Genomic DNA, 27200 nt, shown 5'->3' with positions numbered 1-27200 from the left:
TAGCATTTCTTTCCCTTTTGAATGCAGGCAACAAAATATTGTTCTCAGGATAGGTTTTATCAGGCTACAAGAGGTCTGTGAACAAAAATGGTTAGAACTTCTGATACAGGCTATTAAAAAAGGATTTATCCCTAATCCTTTATTGGCAAGAAATTGTTTTTTCCCATAAGTCTTCCCCAACTCAGCTCACAGTCAAAATCTAACTTATCTCTCCTAGTTTTATTTCAAGACAAAATATAATATTTCAGTGATTTCTTTTAGAGTTGTATCTGGCAAGTATGGTGACTAGAGCAAATTCAATTTGGAGGTGGTGGTGATGTATGACAATAGATACTGTAGATTTAGAGTTGGAAGGCAATCTTGGGGGTCCATCTAGCCCTACCTTCTCATTTTACTGAGAGCTTAAATGATTTGTCCAAGGTCTCCCAAGTAGTAAGTGGGAGAGCCAGGGTTTGAACATCCTCTGACTTTAAATTCAACATTCTTTCCAGGTATCCTTGCTAGTCTTGTACAGTTAAGGTAGGAGGGGGCAGCCAATCAATCCTTTTTAATTTGGGGTCTGTGATCTTTTTCTTTAAAATTGAGAGTTGTATTTCATTATCTTTTTAATCCTATATATTTCATTTTATGCATTTTGATACACTATTCTGTGAAAGGGTCCATAGGTTTCACCAGACTAATAAAGGAGGCCATAATGACGAAAAAGGTTTTATTTTCTAGATAGTCTAGAACATATCTTTTGTCCCTGCCAACTATCTTTGAACCTTAGGAAGAGGTGGGACATATGAAATAACAAGATCAATATAAGAAAACTGGAGTCCCTAGGACATAGTGTGTGCACACACACACACACACAATAGTAATGGAGCTTCAGTGGACTAAGAATTTCTCCAAAATTCTAATTGTTCTCCTTACTACCCAAAGCTGGAGAGTCCAGGCCTATTCCTGGGTTATTTGAAATTAGTGACATGAGATTCAACAGTTCATAGACTTATTCCTAAAATCCTCTATGAGATAAGTTTTAGAGATTTACTCTCATATCAAAAAGAACAATGTAGGGGATATCACCAGCCTAAACAGTAATAAGTAAGGAGGTTTGTATAGAGCAATGAGTTCAAATCCTGATTCTGATATATAGTATTACATGTATAATCACGAGCAAGTTACCAAAACTTGTTGAATCCCAAATTACTCAACTGTAAAATGGAAATAATAATTCCTATAGTACTTTCCAGACATGATTATTTTGAGGTTCAAATGACATAGTTTATCTCAAATTTAAAATTGACAATTTGACACATTTAAAACCACAATATAAATGTCATTTTTTTCTTGTTATTCAGTGACTATGAGAAGGATCTGGAACCTCTACTGGTTTAGGAACTTTTCTTATAGAAATTGTCTCCAGCAATGCAGAGTCCATTTGTGGTAAATTTGCTTGAAGGAACAGAGAAGTTAAGTGACTAGTCCAAGGTCATGCACAATTGGTGAACCTAGGTATTTTTTTGATTCTACAAATCAGCATTCTATTTGGTCCCCATTTTGATGATGCAATAATGATGATGATTTTGGTAACATGACTGAATTAGTCCTGGACGTGCAGTCAGGAAAGATTTTAGTTTGAATTCTATAATGCTTATGTAAGTAAGAATATTCACAAGGCATTTAACCTTTCTGATTTTTACACAATCCTCATCAAACACAGGAAGATAATAGCTCTATGTATTTCACAAGATTGTTATAGAGATCAGTAGAATTAATACAATGCTTTGTATACTCTTGAACTCTATTAAAATATCAGTTATCTATCTATTACTAAAATGAACAGTTCTAAACCTGATTTTAGAAAATTTGACTTTTGGAAAATTTGACATAGTTTTACTTCCAGAAACCCTGCCTTTCAATTCTTGATTATTATTATTTTTATTTAATTATTTTTGAATTTAAAATTTTTCCCCTAATCTCACTTCCCTCCCCCCTACCCCCCCAGAAGTCAGTCTGATACTCTTTACATTGCTTCCATGCTATACATTGATCTAAATTGAATGTGTTGAGAGAGAAATTATATCCTTAAGGAAAAAAAATTACATACTAAGATATTTTTTTTAATTTTTTTAAAATAATCTTTGTTCAAACTTCACAATTCTTTCTCTGGATCCAGATGGTATTCTCCATCGCAGATACCTCAAAATTGTCCCTGATTGTTGCACTGATGGAATGAGCGAGTCCATTAAGATTGATCATCCACCATGTTGCTATTATGGAGTACAATGTTCTTTAGGTTCTGCTCATCTAGCTTAGCATCAGTTCATGCAAATCCTTCCAGGCTTCTCTGAATCCCCAGCCTGCCTGGTTTCTAATAGAAAATAATGCTCCATAATGTACATATACAATTTTTTCAGTCATTCCCCAGTTGATGAACATTCACTCAATTTCCAATTCTTTGCCACCACAAACAGAGCTGCTATGAACATTTTTGTACAAGTGATGTTTTTACTCTTTTTCATGATCTCTTCAGGATATAGATTAATTAGTATTGCTGGATCAAAGTGTATGCACATTTTTGTTGCCCTTTGGGTGTAATTCCAAATTGCTCCCCAGAAAGGTTGGATGAGTTCACAGATCCACCAACAATGCATTAGTGTCCCAGATTTCTCACATTCCTTCCAACATTGATCATTGTCCTTTCTGGTCATATTGGCCAGTCTGAAAGGTTTGAATGGCACCTCAGAGATGCTTTAATTTGTATTTTTCTAAAAAGTAATGATTTAGAGCAATTTTTCATATGACTATGGATCACTTTGATTTCCTCATCTGTAAATTGCCTCTGCATATCCTTTGACTATTTATCAATTGAGGAATGGCTTGTTTTTTTATAAATTTGACTCAGTTCTCTATACATATTTTAGAAATGAGTCCTTTATCAGAAATAATAGTTATAAAAATTGTTTCCCAATTTACTACATTTCTTTTGATCTTGGTTACAGTGGTTTTGTCTTCGCAAAAGCTTTTTAATTTAATGTAATCAAAACTATCTAATTTGTTTTTTTTTTTTAGGTTTTTGCAAGGCAAACGGGGTTAAGTGGCTTGCCCAAGGCCACACAACTGCTAATTATTAAGTGTCTGAGACCAGATTTGAACCCAGGTACTCCTGACTCCAGGGCCAGTGCTTTATCTGATGGGTAAATCATTCCTTGATCTCCTAGTTTGCTTATAATATTGTCTTTAATGTCTAAATCCTGTATCCATTTTAATCTTATCTTGATATAGGGTCAATTCTTGATTATTTTTTTGAAGAATGTGTGACCTCTGCTGTCACTTTATGGAGATTTAATAACTTAAGACTCAACCCTATTCAGTTTAATTCAATTATATAATCATTTGTTGAGTGCCTTTTATATACAAAGAACTGCTCTAGAATTTACTGGATGCTTCCCTGTACAACATTTCTTCAGTTTAAATGAGTCACAACTAGTTGTTTAACAAATCTCCTCACAGTGTTTAAACAAGCTTACCTTTCCATGCTCTTTTCATACATAGTACATTGGCCAAACTGGACTACTTACTATTCCCTCATCTCCTATCCATGTCCCATGCTTTACTGATTCTGTACTATAAGTCTTGCCAAGAGCTATAATTAAAGTAGGGCAATTGAGGATTTTTCCATGAACCTGAAATTTAAGAGGGTAAATAAAAAACTGAGCTTATTTAAGGAAAATTATGATTTAAAACAGTAAGCAATTAAATTGCACAATTATGTTACTTTTTCTTGATGTATGTCTGTGCTCCCATCACTTTGATTGATTGGACGATCATTTTTATGTAGAAAACTCCAAGATCCAAATCTTACTTCAGTGCAGAGCTCTATTCATACATCATCAACTATCTACTGGACACTTTCAACCAAATATCCTGTGAATATTATAAACTCAATATATAAAAAACTGGACTTTTTATAATTTCCTAAAACTCATTACTCCTCTAAACTTTTCCATTTCTTTTGATGACATGACCACTCTGATTCATTCAGGTTATCTTTGGAGTCATCCTTTTTCCTTTTTCCCTCATCTTATATTCAATTTAGCTACCAAGTCTTTATAAGTCTAACTTCATAATACCCCTGTCTCCACACAACACTCTACTTCTTTATTAATACTTTTCTAATCTACCCTAGTCTAGAATTTTATCATACTTCAGTTATACTATCATAATATTCTTCTATTTGGTCTCCCCAATTTTAAACAATTTCCTTCCCCATTTTTTACATAGCTGCCAAACTTTCCTAAAGTACACATCTGAGCATATCACACCATTCCACTAAAAAATACCCAATGGCTCACTATTGCCTTTAGTATAAAATACAAACGCCTTAATCACTATTTCCCTTATAATATCTACTTGTCTCCTGAGGAACCTGTATGTGGATAAAGAAGCAACAGTTAGAACTGAAAATGAAACAACTGGTTGGTTGGAGATTGGAAAAGGAATACAAAAAGTCTGCAAATTGTCACCTTAAATATTTAACTTATATACAGAATACATCATGTGAAATGTCAGGATGGAGGCACCTTGGGGTACAGGAGATAAAGTACTGACCCTGGAGTCAGAAGGACCTGAATTCAAATCTGCCATCAGATACTTGACATTTACTAACTTTGTGGCCTTGGTCAAGTCATCGAACACCACCCATTGCCTTGCTTAAGAAAAAATCAATAAGGATGGCTGTAATTAGAAACTGGAATTAAGGCTGCCAGGAAAATTAATAACAATCTCAGCTATGCATCCAATTGTTAGTTTATTAGTCCTCCTCCTGATTCCCCCAAAAAAACTTGATATAATTTTTGTATTTCCTTATCTGTTTGTCTCCCCATTTTGTAATTTATAATTTCTTTAAAGACACACCTGAAATTCTACTGTCTTTCCCCTTCACTTAGGGGTTAGGATATTAGTCCTCCTCCAGATTCCAGTGTTCTTGATATGCCTTTTGTATTAACTTATCTATATGACATTGATAATGGTGATATCTTTGCCCAGGATCGTAGACTGCATAATAGAGTGTCTGATAAACTTTTAAATAGAATAGTAGACTAAAAAGTTTTTTTTTAGAGAATTTAAACAAGATTAGAAAGGGAATAAGAATTTACAAAGCACCTACTACATTCCAAATTCTGCTAAATGATTTACAGTTTTCTGAAGAATAATTCAAGAAAATATAAAGATTTAATATATATTTATGATTTTATTTTATAGTAAGATAGATTTTAAATTCTTTTCATATATTTCTAATGGTGCCTTTGCAAAATTTTCTGGGTGTTGCAAAAGAAGTTATTCCTTCCACATTGTGGGGGGTCAGGGAGTGTAGCACCCCTACAATCTGAAAAATTCATGTAAAATATTTTTTGCCCTTCATACCAAAGAAGTCTGAATTATTATATTAAAATATTATACACTATACAATATATCTTATGCAAGTGTTAGTTTCTAATTGTATTTCATAGTTTTCTGTATTGTCTGCTGGCCTCCAACTTGTGTGGGGAGGGGGGAGAAGAACTAGATGGATTTTTCTGAAGATTTCTCTAGAAGCAATAGGTATATAAGAATTTAACCTACCAATATATCCAGGGGGAAAAAATCCCACAAAAAAAAAAAGCATAAATTTAAAAAAAACCCTACTTTATTCTAATATGCTAAATAGGTGACCATTTAATCAGACAACTAGCCAAATGTTCAGACTTGAATGACTGGAAATAAAGTTGCAAAGGGATGAAAGTCCAATAGTTACAACAATTAACAGCACATACTGCTTTATTTCTATCAGGATGCTATCAAAGTGCTGTCTGAACAAAACCCCAGGTGTCTGAAATTAGTGATACTCACAATTTCAGAAAACTCAGTTATTCCTAGGCTTCACTTTAATCCAAAGGAAAAGCAACTTCAATTGGGAGATTTCTAAATAAAAGCAGAATGCCATGAACTTGGAAAAGCATGTATCTTTGGAAAAGCATGGGGAGCAGAATAAATCAAAGAGATCTTTTCTAAGTCCATAGATATCATAAATTTAGAAGCTTCACTTCCTCTAAGTTACTGCTATTCATATTTGCTACAAGACAAAATTCACATTATGAATATGATATTAGTCAAAATGTTTACAATTTTTGTAAACATTTGTTAAGTTTGACTGTTTTACTTATAATTGAGATGGCTTTAAAAATCTTTTCATTGTCTCTGGTGAAAAAAAGAGAAAAGAGTTATTTAATTTTAATTTTATCAAAATATACTAAGATATTTCCCAAGTCACATACTGTGGGTGAAATGAATTTTCCTTAAATTTAAAAAAAATTTTTTTCTAAAGATAATTAGAATAAACATATAAGTTTCCAAGTTATTTCTATTTGCTCTAGTGCAGACATTTTGCTTTCTATCTTAAGGGACCCTACTGGGGGTTCAATATAAAAGATGATAATTTTCAAATATAGACAAATCTCAGGACATTGATTCATTATTAAAAATTCCAAAAATACAAAAAGGAAAACACAGAAACAAGTAAAAACTGAAACATTTTAGCCATGTAGAATCCCTGAAACAGAGGGTGAAATAACAGTTTCAAACATCATACTCAGAGAATTCATCTTTGCTCTTTGTAATTGCGTTCCTAGAATGCACTGACATATATCAGGGGGGAAAACAATCAAAGGAAAAAAGTCTAATCTTTTTTTTTTGCCTACACAGTATGTAAACAGAAAATCTCACTACTGTTTTAATTTATATTGCCTACTGTAACTATAGATCTTTTTGAAGTCTGCTAAACTTGGAAACTAGACCACTGCTAGACCATTTCCTGAGTGAACCTTATGGCTTAATTTTCTGAAATTAGAGAAATCAAAGCATTAACATTAATAAATGTTAATATTAACCTTAACATTTTATAACATTATAGCTATACATTTCATTTTAATTTTCCAGATTGCAATTCTCTGTAGGTTTGGACCTTGGAGGTAAATGACTTCCTTAGATTTCCTTAGATTCTAGAAATCAACTAGTCCACTTCATTTCACAGATGAGGAATTTGAGTTCCATAGAGGTAAAATGACTTCCTCAGATAGTTAGTAGTAATTAAGACACAAAGACCAAGTCCTCTGACTTGGTCTTGGGTTCCTTCCTTAACATTTCTGTCTGAGGATTTCTCTATTTTTGATCCTCCTTTTCATTAGTTGCTTTAAAAGTCTCCTTCACTGATCCAAAGAAAGGCTTGAGCCTTTTGTTCTGTGTTCAGAGAGACACTAACTCATCTCAGGAACAAGAAACTCCTTGGAAATCCATCATCATTTCATGTACCAGAAAATCATTTCCAAAGATGATAAGTTAGGTCCAAAGAGTTAGAAGTGGAAGGGACCCCAACAAAGGTTATCTTGCCCAACCCCCTCATTTTACAAATAAAAAGAAACTGAGGCTCATGGAGTTTAAGTGACTTGAGCCTTAGAATCTCTATCATTCTAAAGAAGGATCTTAACAATTAGATTTACATGACATCTACCTGCTAGAGAGTACTGCTGTTTTTTGTTGTCTAGTTCATTTCCTGAGTACCTCTGGGTAGTCCTTGAAGTGTCCTCCTATATAAATTGGTAAATTTTTCTCTTAATCTTCTGACCTTCCTGTTCCAGGATGACTTTCCTTAGTTTTGACATTGTTCAAATGCTCTCTTCTTTGCTTTTCTCTTAGGTCCAAAACTATATAAATTGCCTTTGATCCTTGATCTTTCCTTTCACCTGCTTTACAAACTCCAAAGTTCCTTTCTTTGCACACACTGCATATTCACACTCTTTGAAACTCACTTTTCAGTTCAGGGACTTGATCTATTTCTTTTCCACTCTCCTTTTGCTCTCTCTCTCTCTCTCTCTCTCTCTCTCTCTCTCTCTCTCTCTCACTGCCCTCATTCTGAAGTTTCCAATCTCTATAACTCTATTCACCTCAGCAGTTTTATTTACCTGCCTCTGCTGTGCTTAAAGCAATCAGATCTGGCACCTGGCCCCAAGTAATCTGGTCCATGTACCACACAAAGACAATGTGGCTGTAGCTGATGCAAGGTACGGATGGAGTATTTCCTTTGGTGATTTTCCAGGGACTACTTTCTGACTCTCATTTAATTGTCCATGACTTTGCTTTTACACACAGAAAGTTATACTCTTTGCAGTCACAGTCTTTTCATATTAGAGTCAACCAGGGAGGCACTGCATGTTTGGAATGTATCTAGGAGGAGAGGGAAGAGGGAAATGTTTTTCTCTCTCACCTTATAGGAGCATGTAATTTGTATTTCTAAAAATAAAAGGATTAAAACTGTCCTGAAGTCAAGGTAAATAATGATGCCTACATCAAGGAATTTTGCCTTTTATCTTGCACAATGAGGTAGTTATTACCTTTCAGGAAGACCTTTTATGGGATTAACTCAGAGCTAAAACAGGTCCCTCCTATTTGAAACTCATACTTTCAGGCAGGATTCCTTTCAACTGTATTAGCTGAAGCTCTATTCTATGAACCATACCTGGTTGGTTTGGGCACCTCCATTCATCTATAATTAATGACAATTTATCATGATTCTGCAACTATTAACTCACCATCAAGATATAGTATCACAGGTAGCTTTCATTATAGTTAGACTGGTCTGCTATTATTGGTCCCTATTCTTGTCTTTTACAGTATGTATTTCCTGTTTCTGGAATATTTTGTTCTATTTTCTATGAACAGACTATGCTCTTCTCTCTAATTTCCAAACCCTCTCCAGTTATTATTGAACTTTCTCTTTTCTGAACTAAATCTTCACTTCACAACTTAATGCCTAATTACTGTATATAATACCTTATATTTATTTTTTTAATTTTTTTAGGTTTTTGCAAGGCAAATGGGGTTAAGTGGCTTGCCCAAGGCCACACAGCTAGATAATTATTAAGTGTCTGATACCAGATTTGAACCCAGGTACTCCTGACTCCAGGGCCGGTGCTTTATCCACTGCACCACCTAGCTGCCCCCCTTGTATTTCTTAATCACAGAATCTCAAGAGTTGAAAAGAACTAAGACTCCATCTGTCCCAATCCATGCTCTAATACACTAATGGATTGGTAATCTCACTAGTCTGGGAGCTCCAAAATCATTCCCTCCTGGGTAACTTTTGTCTCTACTCTCCCATAAATTTGCTGTACCCAATGTCTTGGAGGCCCTCCTTCTAGCTCTTGCAATATGGCATGTGAAGTATCTCTTGTCTATGTCATCACTCACTATCTAAATCCTTTTCTTCAGTGAGCTCCTTTTATTATATGTTTGTATTATTGTTGATTGTTTATATGTTGCAATCTGCTCCCAAGCATCTTTCCTTTGCCTTCTGTGTCAAACTCATTCTTTTATTTTTCAAAAGCAGTTATGACCCATATTTCAACCTATGAAACAAAGACATTACAGCTCTTTGCTGTTCAAAACAAAATATTTCCTCACAACATACCTGGTAACATTTCAGACTCTCTTGAAAACCTCCACTCATGGGAACCCACTTCTGAAGAAAGTCTGTTCAACTTTAGAAATATTCTAAATGTTTGTAGCAAGACCTAACTCAACCCTTGTCACCTTCCACCTACTACTCCTTAAATTGTTCCTGAGGCTGAGAAGAATAACTCTAATAGCATTTTCTGCTGGCAGTCTGTCATCTACTTAAACACAGCTATTGAATCCCCTCTGTAGTCTCTACACTAAATCAAATTATTCTCTATTTGTTGAATTGTGACTTCCTCAAAGAAAAAAACAAAAGGTCACAGTTCTGATATCCACAGACCTAGCAGAGTATGGTACACTTAAAAATGAACAGACACTTGATTAATTAATTGATTAACTTAAATCTAGAAGAAAGTGATGGGCACTTTTGTCCCCATTTACACTGATAGGAATTAATATCATCAACTCTTAGAAAGGAGAGTCAGGTTTAATTGTACTTTATTCATTCATTCATTGAGTGTTCTTTAGCAAAGGAATATTTTAAAGTCATTTAGCAGATTTTATACATATATATGCACATTTATATGTATAGTAGGTGGTTCATAAATGCTTATTCCCCTTCTATTACTGTTTAATTCTCTAAATAACTTTCTACTTGCTTTACTATTTAAAAGTTTAGCAGACATTCCATCTGTAGGTTCTGGGCAAAGATATCATTACCATCTTCTATATCATCAGCAGCATCATCATTAGCAGCATTCATATTCTAACAACTGAGTGAATAAGGTGAGAAAATAGAATTTTGAGCTGAGTATTTAAAAGAAGTATAAATTATTAGGGTTTTTTTTTCCCATAATGTACTTTTCCCAGAAAAAAGCAATGCCAACATTGTTATCCTTATTATTGTAGTTAAATGGAACTGTCTCAGAAAGAATGAGGGAATTTTCTCCAGGCTCATGTCACACTAGCTCATGAGCAAATCATTTAGGCTCTCTGAGTCTCTAGTTTACTCATCTGTAAAAGATGGGATAGTACCTACTTCCTAGGAAGGTTATAAGAATCACATGAGATAATGTATAATACATAAAAGCACTTTGTAAATCATAAAACAACTATATAGATATAGCTATATGTCATTATTAGAATAAATCAGGTGAACAATGGTGGATAAGAGCACCAGGCCTGGAAACAGAAAGACAGAAGTTAAAATCTGGTCTCAGACACAATATGACCTTCGGCAAGTCACTTAACCCTGTTTGCTTCCTTAACAATAAGGAAAATAGCAAAACATTCTAGTATTTTTGCCAAGAAAACCCAAATGGACAAAAGTGAAGAGTAACAAGTAAATACTTCAAAGACAGTTGAATGCAGCTCAAGTGTTTATATATATATATATATATATATATATATATATAGATATATATATATGTATATATATATATATATATATATATATATATAGAGAGAGAGAGAGAGAGAGAGAGAGAGAGCGCAAGCCTTAGGAGAAGCTCCCTCCCTAAGACTTTAGATTTTACTGTATGTATATGAATATTTTTAAGTAGTTAGAGATTTGAATTCTCAAAGACATAGGAGATAAGGTATGCATTCTGTACTGGGGCAAGATTCAAATCCTATTTCCTAGCTTTACTATCAATGTAATTGTGGACAGGTCTTTGGAATTCAGTTTCCTCAATTGTAAAAGGAGAAGCTTGGATTAGAAGGCCTCTGTGCTCCTTTCCAGATCTAGATTAATGATTCTGTTTTTAGAGTTGGAGGAGGTCTCAGAAACAACCTAGTCCAGCCCATAACTAGAAGAAGAATCAATTCTATGTATACTTACCTCTACCTGAGAAATGTTCTTATAGGTCTGCCTGGAGACCTCTTATCTAGTAAGGGGAAATACAATACCTTCCAAGGGAACCCATTATACTTAGAGATAGTCCTAATTGTTAAAAAGTTGGCAGGCTTCACTTTATTGCTCTTAGTTATAGTTCTGCCCTCTGGGGCCAAATAAAATATATCTAAACCCTTTTGCTTGTGGCCTTTCAAAGGTCACTGAACTTGAATGCCACTATTAGTCCAAGAATTCCATACAAACCACATCCGGGAATGTTGCTCACTCTTCTATTCTATATTCTTCTTCCTGGTCAGCTGTGGGGGAAGAAGGAGTAAGTCATTTGGATTTCTCTCCCTGCCCCCCAAAGCTAAGAAAATGACAAAGTATATACCTGAGGGAGGGAATCCAGTTTCTGCCCAATCATTGGGAATTGAATGGAATTGAATGGTTTGGGGGTCACCTGGAATGGTATAGACCCAGAGTCATAAACATGAATTCAAATCCTGGTTCTACCATTTACTAGTTTTTGATTTAGCTTTGATATTTTTCTTAACAGTAAGATTGACATAATGCCATTTGTATTACCTACTTTAAAGGGCAATTGTGAAGAAAGTACTTTGTAAAAAGTGTAAAAGGTAAAATAAATGAGTCAACATTCAACAATCAATAATTACTGATTGGATTTGATTGGTTGTTTCAGTCTTGCTTGTCCCTTTGGGACCCCATTTGGGGTTTTCTTGGCAAAGATAAGTGGGGTATTTTGTTATTTTCCTTTCTAGCTCATTTGCAGATGAGGAAACCAAAGTAAACAGGATTAAGTGATACTCAGTGTCACATAGCTAATAAGTGCCCAAGGCCACATTGGTCTTCTGGAATCCAGGCCCAGTAGTTTATCCACTATGCCACCTAGCTGCTCTAATAATTTATTGAGTTTCTACACAATGTCAGGGTAAATATATATATTAAACAGACATCATTTGCCTTTAAGAAATTTATAGACTAATGGAGGAAGACACACAAAAGAATGTTGAAAGGTAGGGGTATGGGGGAGGGAGGTACCCAGGCTGGGGAAAAGGAAATAGTTGAATTGTTGAGAAGTCCAAAATGAGTTCAGTCAGGTAAAAAATTAGGAAATGTTTCTCCTGTCTCTCCCCATCTTGGAGACTGAGTTCATGGCTCCATCCTTCAACTAGAAGGTCAGGATACTGATGAAGTATGAGTACTATGACTTATTGGATCTTGTAAGTTGATGAGATCTCCCATTGATGAGTTTTGCTGGGAACATGGTGGAGAAGTCTAAGTTCAAAATGAATATCCAGAGGCAAACAGAATTAGTAGTCATCCATTCATTGCATTATCACAAGATCACTGTTATAGCCTCCCACCTTCACGTTAAGATTTTTCTGTGCTCCCTCTCATGTAGATACCTTGGACTGATGTTTTATGACTTTATTTGGCATGCTTTTTGACTATTTTAGACTTTAGATAACTCAGAATTATCTGAATGCTTAAAAAGTCATCATCATAGATTAAAGAGATCTTAGATACTATGAAGTCCAATCCTTTTAATTTACAGATGAGGATACTGAGGCTCAGAGAGACTTGTCTAGAGTTAAATGTCTAATAATAAGTATATGACATAATAAGTATGCCATGTGCTCTGATAACCATATCAACCTGGTTGCTGCCTAAAAGAATCATATGGTCAAAAGTAAACAGATAATAAAATAAAGATTATTATATAAGCCATACTCTACCATTGATTTATATTTATTAAGTATATAGTCTGAAGCATATATGTTAAACTTATTATTTTCTATCACTCCTTCTCTCATTTCTTCCCTAGTTTAAAGAGTTTTCTATTAACATTTTCTATTTAAAGTATTTTGTTTTTATAGAAGTCATTTTCAGTGCTTCTTTCTGATTCATTGAACCTATCCCCAAGTTACTATTTGCCAAGAAATAAATTCTATCTCCACAATACAGTAAAGTTTATCTTTTATCTATATCCATTTCTGGCCACTGACTAGGCCCCTACACTCTGGGGCAGGTCTTAAGTATCTCTGTTTGAACTATTGAAATTATAATAATTGATCCCTTTGAAGGAAAAGATTGGGTCTTAATTTTCTTTGAATCTCTAAGTAGTTCCCCTAGCATGGTATCTTGAATATCTCATAGCAGTTAATGCATTTTCTGCTCAACCTCTGTCTTCCTGTATTCCCATACTGACTGTTGTCTGGTCCCTCTGAGGTCCACCCCGCTATGGAGCCATCTTAAAGACTACTGAGTGTCTTCCCAGGCTGGCCTATCACTAGAAGACCCAGCATTGATGCACACTCTCCACTTCCCACCAATCTCTTTCCAGCCTGCTCTATGACCATATCTGTCTATTTATTCTACTTCTAGTAATAATAAGTTTTTGATGCTCATAAGAAGGGAAGTAGCCAAACAAACTATGGTATATGATTGTGATGGAAAATTATTTTGCTATAAAAAATGACAAGCAGGAATGATTTAAAAAAAAACCTGAAAACTTACATGAACTGATGCAAAGTAAAATCAACAGAACCAAGAGAACTTGTACACAGTAAAAGAAATATTGTTTGATGAAAACTGTGAATGAATTAGCTATTCTATGCAATACAATGAGCTAATGATGAAATACACTATCCGCATCTCCAAAGAAAGAATTGATAATGTCTGACTATAGCCTGGAACAAACTATTTTCCATTTTCTATCCTTTCATTTTTGTAAAATTCAAGCCTTGTACAAAATGACTAATATGGAAATGAAAACATGACTGCACATATATAGCATATGATTGCTTACTGTCTCCCAGGGAGGAATAGAAATTGGAACTCAAAATTAAAAAAAAACAAATGTTTTAAAATAGTTTTTAACATGTAATGGGGAAAATTAAAATACATTATATTTTTTAAAAATAGGGACTTTTGTGTTTTTGTATCCTCCAATACTATAGCATATTGTCTGGCATATAGGAATCATTTTATAAATGTTTCAATTATGTCTACAATCTATCATTTATTAATTAAAAATAATTGTAAAATGAATGAAGCATAATGAAAAATTCAACTTCAATACATTTATTTTGTGCTCATTAAGTGCAAGGCAGCATTAGATCATGAAGATATACATACACAATTTAGATAAGATGCAAGCTTTGGCTTCATGGAACTCATAGTCTTGGTAAAAGAATTCAAAGCATACCCATATAACCATAGTGCCAAAAATACGCATAATAAAGAGCAACCCAAATTCTTTGCAAGATCTGAAGTAGGGAAATTTATTTCTAAATAGGGGAATCAGAGATGGGTTTAGGGAGGAGATGGTATATGAATTGGATTTTAAAAGTCAGGTGGAGGGAAGAGAGTTAATTCTACTCATTAAGAATGCTAGGAATGGGGGCCACTAGGTGGAGCAGTGGATAAAGCATCAGCCCTGGAGTCAGGAGTACCTGCTTTCAAATCTGGTCTCTGATACTTAATAATTATCTAGCTGTGTGGCCTTGGGCAAGCCACTTAACCCCATTGCCTTGCAAAAACCTAAAAAAAAAATGCTAGGAATGAAAAGAAATATAGCAAAAATATACAACATCATGGTGGTAGTGATGGGGAGGGGACTTTCAGAGGAAATATGTGAGAGATTGCAAATAGTTTTAATTTGGCTGGAATTTAGAGTAATTCTATTGGGGAGGATTAACAAGATACTTCTGGAGAAATAGAAGAGTGACAGATTGTTGAGGATCTTGTATGCTACCTGAGACAATTTGAATATTACTTAGTCATTGGAAAGTTTTAAGGAGAAGAGTAAAAGCTTTAGAGCAGTGCACAAGGAAGATCAATTTGAAAGTGGTGTGGAGGATGGATTAGAGGAATTTGAGAACAGAGTGGGGAAAACTGCTTAGGTTATTGGACCTAGTTTAAATGGCAAAAGACAGAATGGGATAGGTACTAGGAAGTCCATTGTGGCTTGTTCTTGTATAAAGAATAATCAAATGAACAGTTATATATCTAGCCAATGATCTTTTTCAAGTGAACTTGAGTCAAATTTGGAATCCTGCCTGTAGCTTCCAGAAATCATAGGACCAGCCTTGATCAGCTTAAGGGCAACCTTGAGCAGAAGCTGCAGACTGAAGATCTAGCTTAGAACTTTCTAAACATCCTGTTACTTGAATTATTGTATCTACAGATGTCCTTGCCCTTAACCCTTTATCCTTTTCCTGACAATTTCTATAAATAATATCTCACTATTTTTCTACACCACTTTGAGAAGCTGAAATCTCTCTCCCCTTTGCTCTCTTGTAGGATCTTCTCTCCCTTCAAGCCTTTTCTCAGACAATAAATACTCTTAATTGGAGTATCATTCTTTTTTTTTCTCTTAGGAACAAAAAAGTTTATGTATTGCTGTGATTAGCAGAAATAAAGGATGAAAATTCTAAGGGGATTAGCAGCAGCAGCAGCAGCAGCAACAGATGTTATGATGGGACAAGCAGTAAAGAAGGGTATAGGGGCATGAGAGGTTATCTGGGGAATCACATTCCCCAAAGAGCAGATTGGCCTCCCAAAGGAAATCCAGGATGGTATAACAGACTCTTGTTTCATTTTATGTCTTTTTATAGGTCTGGGGGTTTTAAGCTAACAGCATACTTACTCATATGCAAGATATACATGTATGGATACATTGACATGCATATGTTTGTGGTTTTTGTTAGTTTATGCCTTATTAGTATTATTAGTAATCTTAAAAATTACATTACTATTTAACAAATACAATCATATTGCAGTTACAAATAATGTCAATGTTAGGCTATCTGGCTTTTATAGCATGTTGATGCTTTGATAGGATTGCCATGGGCATATGATCTATATCTCAGTTTTTCTGTTATAGAGTCAGTGGAAAGAGTTCTGAAGATGGAGTTAGGAGACATCTGGGTTAGATTCTCATCTCCTGAATTTACTAGTTATCCTTGCATAGTAAATATTTAGTTGAATGACCTGAGTCCCATTTTCCTCATCTTTAAAATGAAGGTAATATCTATACTATTTGCCTTATAGGGAAGTTGTTATGGTCAAATGAAATAATATATCTAAGATACTTTGTCAACATGCTTTATAAACCTGAAAGCTGGTGTTAAAGAGATGATGTGGTGATCAGGGTTATTCAACTGCTCCTATTTTTCCCCTACTCCATTATTGAATCTTTGCCTTGATGGGTTTCTGGTATAAACTCCTCCTTCACTCTAGGAAAGAGACAAGGCAACAAATATTTTTGTTAAACATTTACTATGGCACTGTGCTAAGTGGTATAAAAGTAGTTTCAAAGGATCTGTAATTCTCTTTATCTCTTTGTTAGCTCCAAGTTCCAGGCAGAGATAGAGTTTCTGACAAACCAATTCAGTCTTAGATCTCTCTTTTCTCTGGGGAGGTTTTCCCTTCAGTGAGTTACTATCAGTATTCCTCACAGTAAGGACACCTCCCAAAGAAGGAGATGCCAGTTTTTACTGCTGTTTATAAAAAAATCAAAGAAACCATTGAAAAGGATTAAATTATTCTGGCTCCCTAAAAAAACACCCAACAAAAAAAAAAGGTGATCCAGGGAGAAAAGGAGATAGAAATCGTATTACTTCCTTGGGTTCTGTAGTTGGTGCAATAGGATGGGGGGAACAGCAACATAGTTTTTCCTGCTAATTATGCCAAATAGCATTTATCATCCTTGGGGTCCTGACCCTTTTCTTGATGTACTAACCTCAGGTTCATTCAAGGGACTAATTTTCACCTTGAAGTTAGTCTGGCACCTTTCAGAGTTAGCTTAAGTTTCTTAAGCTTTCAATGACTTCTTTCCAAATAAACATTAGCTATTATTATCATCAGTTCAATCAGAGTGGGATAGCTTCCTGAAAATAAATTCACTAAAGCTGAATTTACCAGACTAATTTAAGTTCCAGAAAGCCAGTTTGCTAAATTTCCAAGTGAGATCTACCTGCAATAGGAATGACATTGTAAATGATGTGTATAGACTTGGAGAAAGAGAAATGAAAATTTTGAAGGGGGATTTCCATTAAATTGTACAGTTTAAGTAATTGACTTTATCTTTTTCCATTGCCAAAAACTATATTTCTACATTTCATAATACATATATATATATACACACATATATATATATACATAATTTCTTTTATATCATTACAGAATATATATATATATTTTCCCTATATATTCTTCCATAACATGGAAGTTAGGGGCAAAATGCCCCTGTGATCTGGAAAATCTGGGCAAAATTTTTTTGGCCCTCCATAATCAGAGAAGTAGTCTGAATTTTTCCTTTTTCTTTTGTGGGGTGTTTACAATACCTTATTTTAAAATTTGGATTACATATTTGGTCATAGACTATATACAGGCGATATGATATCTCTACATTTCTAGTCTTTCTATATTGTCTGTTGGCTTTCCATAAACTTTAACTTTTTACTTATTTTAACTTTAAATTTTTTTAAAAGTTTAAGATCTTTTTAAAAATTGTGTGTATGTTCTTAAAAGATAAAAGTCATGATATTATACAATGCTATACATATATTTATCCATTTATTTATCTCTAAACTTTTCTGTGTTGTCTTCTGACCTTTGTGACCTTTGTGTGTTATTTGAAGCTCCTACAGAACTCTCAAAAAATTTCTATTTAATTTCATTTGCTGATCTGTGATCTATCAAAATTGTGATGGGGGAAAGTCATGATGTACAAGAGATAACTATAATTTTGAGCCCTTCACTCCAATTTCCTCTAGGAGTTTGCCCTATCAACTTTTCCCTAATTTCCATTCCCTCCTTATGCATTGTCTTATTTCCTATAGTTTACAAATATGAGCAAATATCCTCTGTGTTTAAGCCTTTACTTGGTCCATGGTTTTTGTTAGTTTATGCCTTATTAGTATTATTAGTAATCTTAAAAATTACTTATTTTGGTCTATCCATTTCCTTAAGCTAATGCTCAATATCTCTTTCCTTTCACTTAACTCCTAAAGAGAGATGTCAATGCTGAAGCTTCTATTTTCTCATTTCCTACCCACTCCTTACCTCCTTTTCATTTTGGCTTCATAGAGCATTAATTTGAAATTGCTTTTTTGAAGTGACTAAATTTCTTAATCACCAAATTTGCTAGACATTTCTCAGTTCTTCTCCTTCTTGACTCTGTAGTATTTAACCGTTTTGCACTCTCTTTCAGGTTCACCTATTATTTCTTCCCCCTGACTCTACTATCATTTCAGAGTTGGAGAATTCCCCAGCCCAGAGATCCTAAGATTGTCTGGAAGAGTAATTCCTTCCAAGATCCATTTGACTTGAGGTCAATAAATCTAGAGGCAAGCCTAAAAAGATAAATATTTAATTAGCATTAGTTGAGGGCCTGTTGCCAGGAAACCAGTAACTCTGTGGAACTAAACAGATACACAAATATAAAGGGTTTTACATAACTATGGAGCAGTCAGCAAAGGGTAGCTTAGCCACTTATTTCAAAGGTTGAATAATAGAGACAGGTCAGGTGATTTGGGTGAAGGTGGTGAATATAGCCTTAGATCAGTTTGGTTCTAATGGGAGCATTTCCCTCTAGTAAAGCTAGTTAATCTCATCAGACCATCTAGGTGGGGATCTGAAAGGCTAGGACTAGAGGCTTAAGATAGTTCAGGGCTACCTTTGAAATGGAATCTAACCTAGAGTCATTCTTTTTTTTTTTTGACTTCTAAGGCTAAAAAAGTCACTGATGACAGGTTTTTCTACATTGCAACACTTTGTTGGACCAAGACCCTTGTTTCACCCTTTCTGTGTAGTTGTGACCCAAGGATCTGTCCTAGGTTCTCTTCCTTTCTCTTACTACACTCTATCTTGGTGAAGTCATTTGGCTCTAATGGACTGAATTACATTTTACGCAGATGACTTCCAAATCTATATATGTAGTCCCAATTTATTCCACAAACTCCAATTCCAAATCACTCAAACAAAGGTTGTCCTCTCTCTCTTCGGAATAAACTTCCTCATGGAATCCCTGGCCTCCTACTAAACAGGGGTCAGGTGCCATCTCCTACAGAAAACTTAACCTCATTTTCCTGCACTGTTGCTTAGTGTTCTCCTCCCCCAGATATTATTTAATATGTATTTTGTTTTTAGTTTTCTATATACTGATTGTTTTTGTCCACTAGAATTTAAGTTCCTTGAGGACAACTTGCCTAATTGTTTGCCTTTATATCACCAATATTTTGCCTTACATGGAATTGATAATTAACAATTTTTTTACTTGAATAGAAACTACACCAACTTCCTCATATTAAACATGAGGAAAATGAAGTTGAGTAAAAGTAAGTGACTTGTGCAAATTCATATATGCATTAAAAACTGGAACTAGCATTCAGACTCAATTGGAAACAAATTATACTTCTCATATTCTACTGGGGGATTTGCAGTTTCAAATAGGGTCTATTCCACATTTAAAAGACAAATTCAGGGCAGCTAGGTTGAGCAGTAGATAGAGCACTGGCCCTGGAGTCAGGAGTACCTGAGTTCAAATCTAGCCTCAGACACCTAATTACCTAGCTGTGTGGCCAAAGGCAAGTCACTTAATCCCATTGCCTAGCAAAAACTAAAAAAAAAAAAAAAGACAAATTCAATAAATATCACCTTGTGAAACAGTATTAATAAGATTTAACATGGAATGGATCACTATCCAGATGCCTATATAAATCACACTTGGAGGTGACTAGAATTTAAAGATATCTTGACCTCAGAATCAGTTGGGAGAACAATCAGCCAAGGAGATAGGTGTTATTTAAAAGATCACAATAGAGGATCAATAGACAATTAATCAATAAGCATTTATCATATCCCTACTAGCTCATGGTAAAATATTAAGAACAATGGATATACTGTTGAGGATTAGAATTCTAGTCTTGCCCTGTCTGTTGCTACTTATGTGACCCTGGGCAAATAATTTAGTCTTTCCAGGACAATTTCCTGGAAAAAGCAAGGAGGGTTTGACTTGATGACATGTAAGATCCTTTCCAATTCTAAAACTGTAATTCTGTGACATTTCAGATACTGTGAGAAAGTGCTGGAAATACAGAGTAAAAATTAAAAAGTTCCTGCCCTTGAGGGGCTTCCATTATTTTACTGATAGTATAGAGTATATAAGGTAAATACAGGTAATTTTGGGAATTACAGAAAACTAAAAAAGGTTTCATGGAGAGCAGTGCTGTTCAGCCTGCATTTGAAAAGAAGCTAGGAATTCTATGAGTTGGAAGTGCTTAGGAATTGCCTCCTAGACAATCCTCTAGAGGGGTTAGCCTCTTTATAGGTGCTGAAGATATATAGATGAACCCTTGTGAGCAATAGCCAGAAGAACAGTTTGACCAGAGTGCAGAAACAATAATACTAATATTTGTATAGCACTTACTACAGGTCAGCCACTGTCTTAAACATTTAGAATGATCTCATTTGATCCTCATAACAACTCTAGGAAAAAAGATGCTTTTGGGGGTGGCTAGTGGCACAGTGAATAGAGCATTGGCTTTGGAGTCAGGAGTGCCTGGGTTAAAATCTGATCTCAGACACTTAATAGTTACCTAGCCATGTGGCCTTGGGCAAGCCACTTAACCCCATTGCCTTGAAAAAAAAATTTGCTTTTATTTTCCTCATTTTACAAATGAAAAAATTGAGGCAAACAGAGGTGAAATGACTTGCCCAAGATCACAAAGTAAATGATGGAATTTGAGCTCAGGTGTCTCTGATTCCAGGTTCAGCACTTTATCTACTGTATCACTTGGCAGATCTATCTTCGTGAAGAATAGTGTCTTAAGATCCCTAGTACTATAATATCTCACAAAGCAAAGGAGTAGTTAGTAGATTGAACCGTTTAATTCAATAGCCACTTAGTAAGTCAAACAGCCCTTACCTCTACAGAGTTAGTTTACAGATTACTCAATGTGATCAGATAAGAGCAAATTTTGTGGGGTAATAATTTTTAAAAATTGTCTACAGCAATTCATTCTAGGTTTCAGTGAGAGAGAACTATGTATTCATTGTCTAGTCTGACTTAGTGGATGGAGTGCTGGGACTGACATCAGGAAGATCTGCCTCTAGGTTTCAAAAGTCTTCTCTGACACTCAATAGTAACACATCCCTTGGCAAAGACTTTAAACTTTGTGGGCCTCAGCCAGTTCTCTAGGATTTACTTATTTAGGCTTAACTATTTCATATAAATACTCCTATAAAAACCCATCTATTCAAGTGAAACAGGCATTTCCCTATAGATAAGCCATACATTATAAAATAAATACTTAAATGACTGAATTAGAGAAGATTCTAGTGAGCTTATTGGGAAGGAACAATTGAGAATCATTGGTTAAACACATTATAAGTATCAGGCACTGTGATCTGAAAAAAATGAGTTTTTATACTGTCTCAAGGAGCTTTCATTCTATAGAATTCTATACATAGACATATATATATATATACACAAATAATATATATTTTTATATAACTATGTGCACAATATAAAAAATATCTATATAAAATAAAATTATATAATTGAAGTTTGGTATTAACAACTGGAAGATCAGGAAGGACTTCATACAGGAGGAGATATTTATGGGGAGTTTTGAAGAAAATTAGATAGTTATATAGCAGAATAGGGAATTATTTAATTATTTTTTGCCTAGCTTTGTATTTCTAGGGATCATCATCATCATCATCATCATCATCATCATCATCAATCATTTGTTTGCTATGTGAGATCCTTTACAATTATTATCTCATATGATCCTTAAAACAACACTGGGAGGTAGGGGCCATTATTGTGCCTTTCTTATAGTTCTGATGCAGAGAATTATTAATGTAGACAATAGTCTTTAATGCTGTTAAATCTTGTTAAAGGACAAAAGACTCTGATCCTGACATGTAAATTGACTCCTATTGTTTTACTGTCAAATGTAAAATTTGTATCCTGTCATCTCATTCCCAACCCCCAGCTTCCAACCTTCTACTGGTTTCCGGTCAGGCAAGGTGGGAGGGATTTCCCTTTTTGACCTCAGTGCCCAGATAATGGGCAAGGCTATAAAACCTGGGCTGGACCTCCACTTGGGCAAGTCCCAGTCAGCTCCATCTTTCTCTCTTATCTCCCTTTCTTAGTCTGTCTCAGTCTCCCAAACAATCTTGCCTAGTCTTTTGTTATTCACCCTGTCCTAAAGTGCTAGTTGACTCTCTGGGAGAAGGAAAAGTTGTTTGTTTTTTTTTTGCTCTCAAATAACTTACATTTTTCTTCATCTTTTTTTTGTTATTCAAGAAAGATTTTATTTATTTTGAGTTTTAAAATTTTTCCCTTAATCTTGCTTCCCTGTCCCCAGCCGAAGGCATTCTGTTAGTCTGTAAAGACTAACATGGTATACATTGATGTCAGGTGAATGTGATGAGAGAGAAATCATATCCTTAAGGAAGAAAAATAAAGTATAAGAGATAGCAGAATTACAAAAAAGATATAACAGTATTTTTTTCTAAGTTAAAGGTAATAGTCTTTGGTCTTTGTTTAAACTGCACAATTCTTTCACTGGATATAGATGGTATTCTCTATGGCAGACAGCCCCAAATTGTCCTACACTAATGGAATGAGCAAATCCATCAAGGTTGATCATCACCCCCATGTTGCGGTTAGGATGTACAATGTTTTCTGGTTCTGCTCATCTCACTCAGCATCAGTTTGTGCAAATCCTTCCAGGCTTCCCTGAATTCCCATCCCTCCTGGTTTCTAATAGAACAACAGTGTTCCATGACATACATATAACACAGTTTGTTAAGCCATTCCCCACTTGAAGGACATTTACTTGGTTTCCAATTCTTTGCCACCACAAACAGGGCTGCTATGAATATTTTTGTACAGGTCATGTTTTTACTGTTTTTAATAATCTCTTCAGGGTATAGACCCAGTAATGGTATTGTTGGATCAAAGGGTATGCACATTTTTGTTGCCCTTTGGGCACAATTCCAAACTGCTCTCCAGAAAGGTTGGATGAGTTCATGTAATTGTTTTCAAAAAGTTTTTGATTCTGCCTTGGCAAATAGACTCCCAAGTATTTCATATTGTCTGAGGCTACTTTGAATGGGATTTCTCTTTCTAGCTCTTTCTGTTGTATCTTGCTAGTCATATATAGAAATTTAGAGAATTTATGAGGGTTTATTTTATATTCTGTGACTTTACTAAAATTTCTAATTATTTCTAAAAGTTTTTTAGATGATTTTTTGGGATTCTCTAGGTATACCATCATGTTATCTGCAAAGAGTGGGAGTTTTGTCTCTTCCTTCCCAATTCTAATTCCTTCAATTTCTTTTTCTTCTCCAATTGCTGAAGCTAACATTTCTAATATAATATTGAATAGTAGTGGTGATAATGGACATCCTTGTTTAACCCTGATCTTATTTGGAATGTGGAGGAGGAGAAGTTTTAACCTCTTTACTTTGTAATAATTTGTAATAAAATCTTGAGCAGTTTTAAAACTCTGGAGAGCATGTGAATTCTTTTGTCTTTCAGTAATCCTTGATTTTTATCTTTACTTGGTGACCCCAAATCCCATCAGCTACAATTGAAGAAACAGAGGCAAACAGAAGTTGTGACTTGCCTAGAGACTAGATTCTAGTCCAACATACTATCCATTATATTACTTGGCTGCCATAGAGTGTTTGATAACTCAGTTATCAGTTAATAAACATGTATTTGGTTCTAGGAACCATGCTGTTCACTAGGGATACAAGCAGAAGTAAAAGACACTTCCTTCAAGCAGTTCACAAATGAATAGGGGACAGCAAGCAAACAAATGTATACAAAACTGTTATATAATGGATAAATAATTCTAATTTGATTAGATTAGATTAGTCTTAGCATTGAGGAATTTGGAAAAGTTTAGGGGAATAAAGTATAAGAAGATTAGAAAGTTAGTAGGGGACTGGGTTATGAATTGCTTTGAACGCCAAACAGAGTTTTGTGTAATTGATTCTAGAGGTGATGGGTAGCCTTTGGAGTTTTTTTGAGTAGGGGATGACATGGTTTAACTTGAGCTGTAGGAAAATCCCTTTGGTAGCTGAATGGTGAATAAATTGGAGTGGGAGAAAACTGAGGGGCAAGCAGGCTACCATCAGGCTATTACAACAAGCCAGAAATGAGGTAGTTAGAACCTGTGTGAGAGTGGTGGTAGTATCAGAGGACAGCAGGGCTATATTTGAAAGATGTTGAAAAGGTGAAATTATACAGGTCTTGGCAACAGATTGCATATGAAGAATGTGTGTGTAAGAGAGATATTGAAGAGTGAAAGATATCTAGAGGTTGTGAACCTGAAGGACTTGGAAGATGGTGCTACTTTCTACAATAATAGGGGAAATAAGAGCTGAGAAGGCTGGTTTTAGGGGGAAATAATGAGTTCAGTTTTGAATATTTTGAGTTTAAGATGTCTCCTTAAGGCAGCTGGAGATGCAAAATTGGATCTCAGCTAGGGCAGGTTAGGTTTATCTGACAATCATCAGCACAGAGAAGGTAATTAAATCTATAGGAACTGACAAGAGATATAACCTAGTGAAGTAGTAGAGAGGGAGAAAAGAAGAGGACAAAGAATAGAAACCTATGGGACAACTGTGATTGGCAGGTGTTATTTAGATGAGGATCTAGCAAAGGAAACTCAGAAGCAGTTCTTTAGATAATAAATGCTTGCTGACTGATTTATTGATTTATCCAAAGGAAAGATGAAGAGATATTATATTCCATGGGAATTATTGGGGGAAAAGCCTGTGTAAAGTCACCTAGACAGGAGATAAAGCAACATTTTTAAGAAACAGTAAAAACCCTATTTTGCCAATTTGACCATTGGAGGGCCATGGTTATGTATTAGAAAGAAAGCTAGTTTGGAGTCAAGAGAAACTTGAGTTTAATCCCACCACTAATACCTATTAGCTACTATATAACATCTGTAAGTCTCAGTTTCCTTATCAGTAAAAATCATATTATTTAATGATGCCTGTGTCACATGTTGTGAGGAATAAATGACATGATTTCAGCTAAACTTATGTTTACTACCAGTACTTAGAGACAGCTAGATGACACCAAGAATAGAGCCCTAGAGCTGCAATCAATTCTACCTGAGAGAGAGAGAGAGAGAGAGAGAGAGAGAGAGAGAGACAGACAGACAGACAGACAGACAGACAGACAGACAGACAAGACAGATAGACAGACAGGAGAAATGACTGGGCTGAGCAACAAGAGGGGAGAATGGACTCTCAGGCTTTATAGAATTGCCCACTCCATAGGCACAGAAGTGTCTGAAGAATTTGGGCAAAAGGGGAAATCCCTCCTTTCTTCATGACTGAAATCAGGGAGCACCGTAAGCTGGGGGTGGGGAGAAAATGAGGAAATTTTGTGAATTTATATTTAACAATGAAACAATAGGAATCAGTTTACATTACAAGGCACAGAGAATATTTTCTTACTAGACAGATCTTTCTCCTATATTTCTCCTTCTACATATTCCCTACTCAGACAGAATTTAACAGTGTAAAAGATTACGATATTTGTTTCCAATGTCAACATCTCATATGTCCATAACTTCCTGCATCAAGTCTATGTTTGCAGGCGTGTTGGATTAGGGTTGGAGACTACAAAACACAGTTATTCTCTGAGGAGCTTATTTGACAAGGGGAAATTACATGTTTTGATACCTATGTAAACCACTTAGGAGGTAACAAGAATTTGAAAATAACCCTGACCTCAAAATACTGAGGGGTCTGTAAGAAGAAAAATCAGTTAAGGGAGGGTAATTGTTATTAGAATTCCAGTTCTGCCCTGTCAATTGCTACTTGTGTGATCTTGGGCAAACAACTTTAGTGTCTTCAGGCCTCATAAAATAAGAGGGTTTGGCTTGATGACTTTTAAGTTCCCTTCCAATTCTAAATCTTGTGATTCTGTGTTAGACACAATGCTAGGTGAAAATTAAGAAATTCCTGCCCTCAAGGGACTTCCTTTATTCTATTGGTAAAAAAAAGTGTATGAATAGAATACACAAAGTAAATACAAGGTAATTTTGGGAATCCTAGAGAATTAAGAATATCAGTCATACACAACAGACTATAGATTAATGGCTTTTAAAGATTTTTTTCTATTTAAAAAGAAAAATTAGATAGCACCTCAAGTCAACTCCCATTCATTTTCACTCTCCTAAGGTCACTGGGAACCTGTGATAAAACCTGTGATAAAACCTTTTCTAAAGGTACCTAGAGCTCCCATCATTAAGAAACCTCCAACTGTAATAGCTTCTCAAAGTATATGTCTTCTTTTCTGGGGTTAGACAGTGGAAGAAGTCCTAAGTTCAGGACCTATTTGAGTTTCAAGCTTTTGGGAAGACCTAGAGTACTCCAGTTTCCTCAGTTAGTGACCCTATTTGGAGACCTGGAGGGTGGAATACTAAATTCCTCCCCAAAACGCTTATTTATAGAGGACAGAAATTGGACTTTTAGCTCATTCAAATTTGTATCTGCAGCTCTGCCTGGTTTAAATTCTATAGAGCATCTTGTTCCTGGCCGGAGCCACTATGTATCCTAGCTGTGTCTGGACAAAGTAATCCTTTGTTAAGTGTTCAATAACTCATGAGTGCCTCATTTCATCCCCAAATTAATCCTGAACCAGGAGTGTGCTGGCATTAGATAGATCTGGGCCCACAAAAGGCTGCCATGTTATTCCAGGTTCCTCAGTACTTATTCCAATAAACCTCTATCTAGCTATGTCTCCCCCATATCATACTTGTGCAGATGGTTTTTTGAATCCAAATATAAGCCCTTATGTACTGGACAATTA

The 27200-nt window shown here is 35.1% G+C and overlaps 1 protein-coding gene across 3 annotated transcripts in view; it reads right to left on the bottom strand.

Annotated features, from left to right (window-relative positions):
* The window catches only part of FUT9 (fucosyltransferase 9), a 300767-nt gene that overhangs the window by 12809 nt on the left and 260758 nt on the right, over positions 1–27200 (bottom strand). The gene's annotated exons all lie outside the window — the stretch shown is intronic.

Source organism: Macrotis lagotis, chromosome 5 (assembly GCF_037893015.1).
Source record: "Macrotis lagotis isolate mMagLag1 chromosome 5, bilby.v1.9.chrom.fasta, whole genome shotgun sequence".
NCBI classification, from domain to species: Eukaryota; Metazoa; Chordata; class Mammalia; order Peramelemorphia; family Peramelidae; genus Macrotis; species Macrotis lagotis.
The sequence above is the reverse complement of the archived record's forward strand: the minus strand, read 5'-3'. Positions and strand labels throughout refer to the sequence as shown.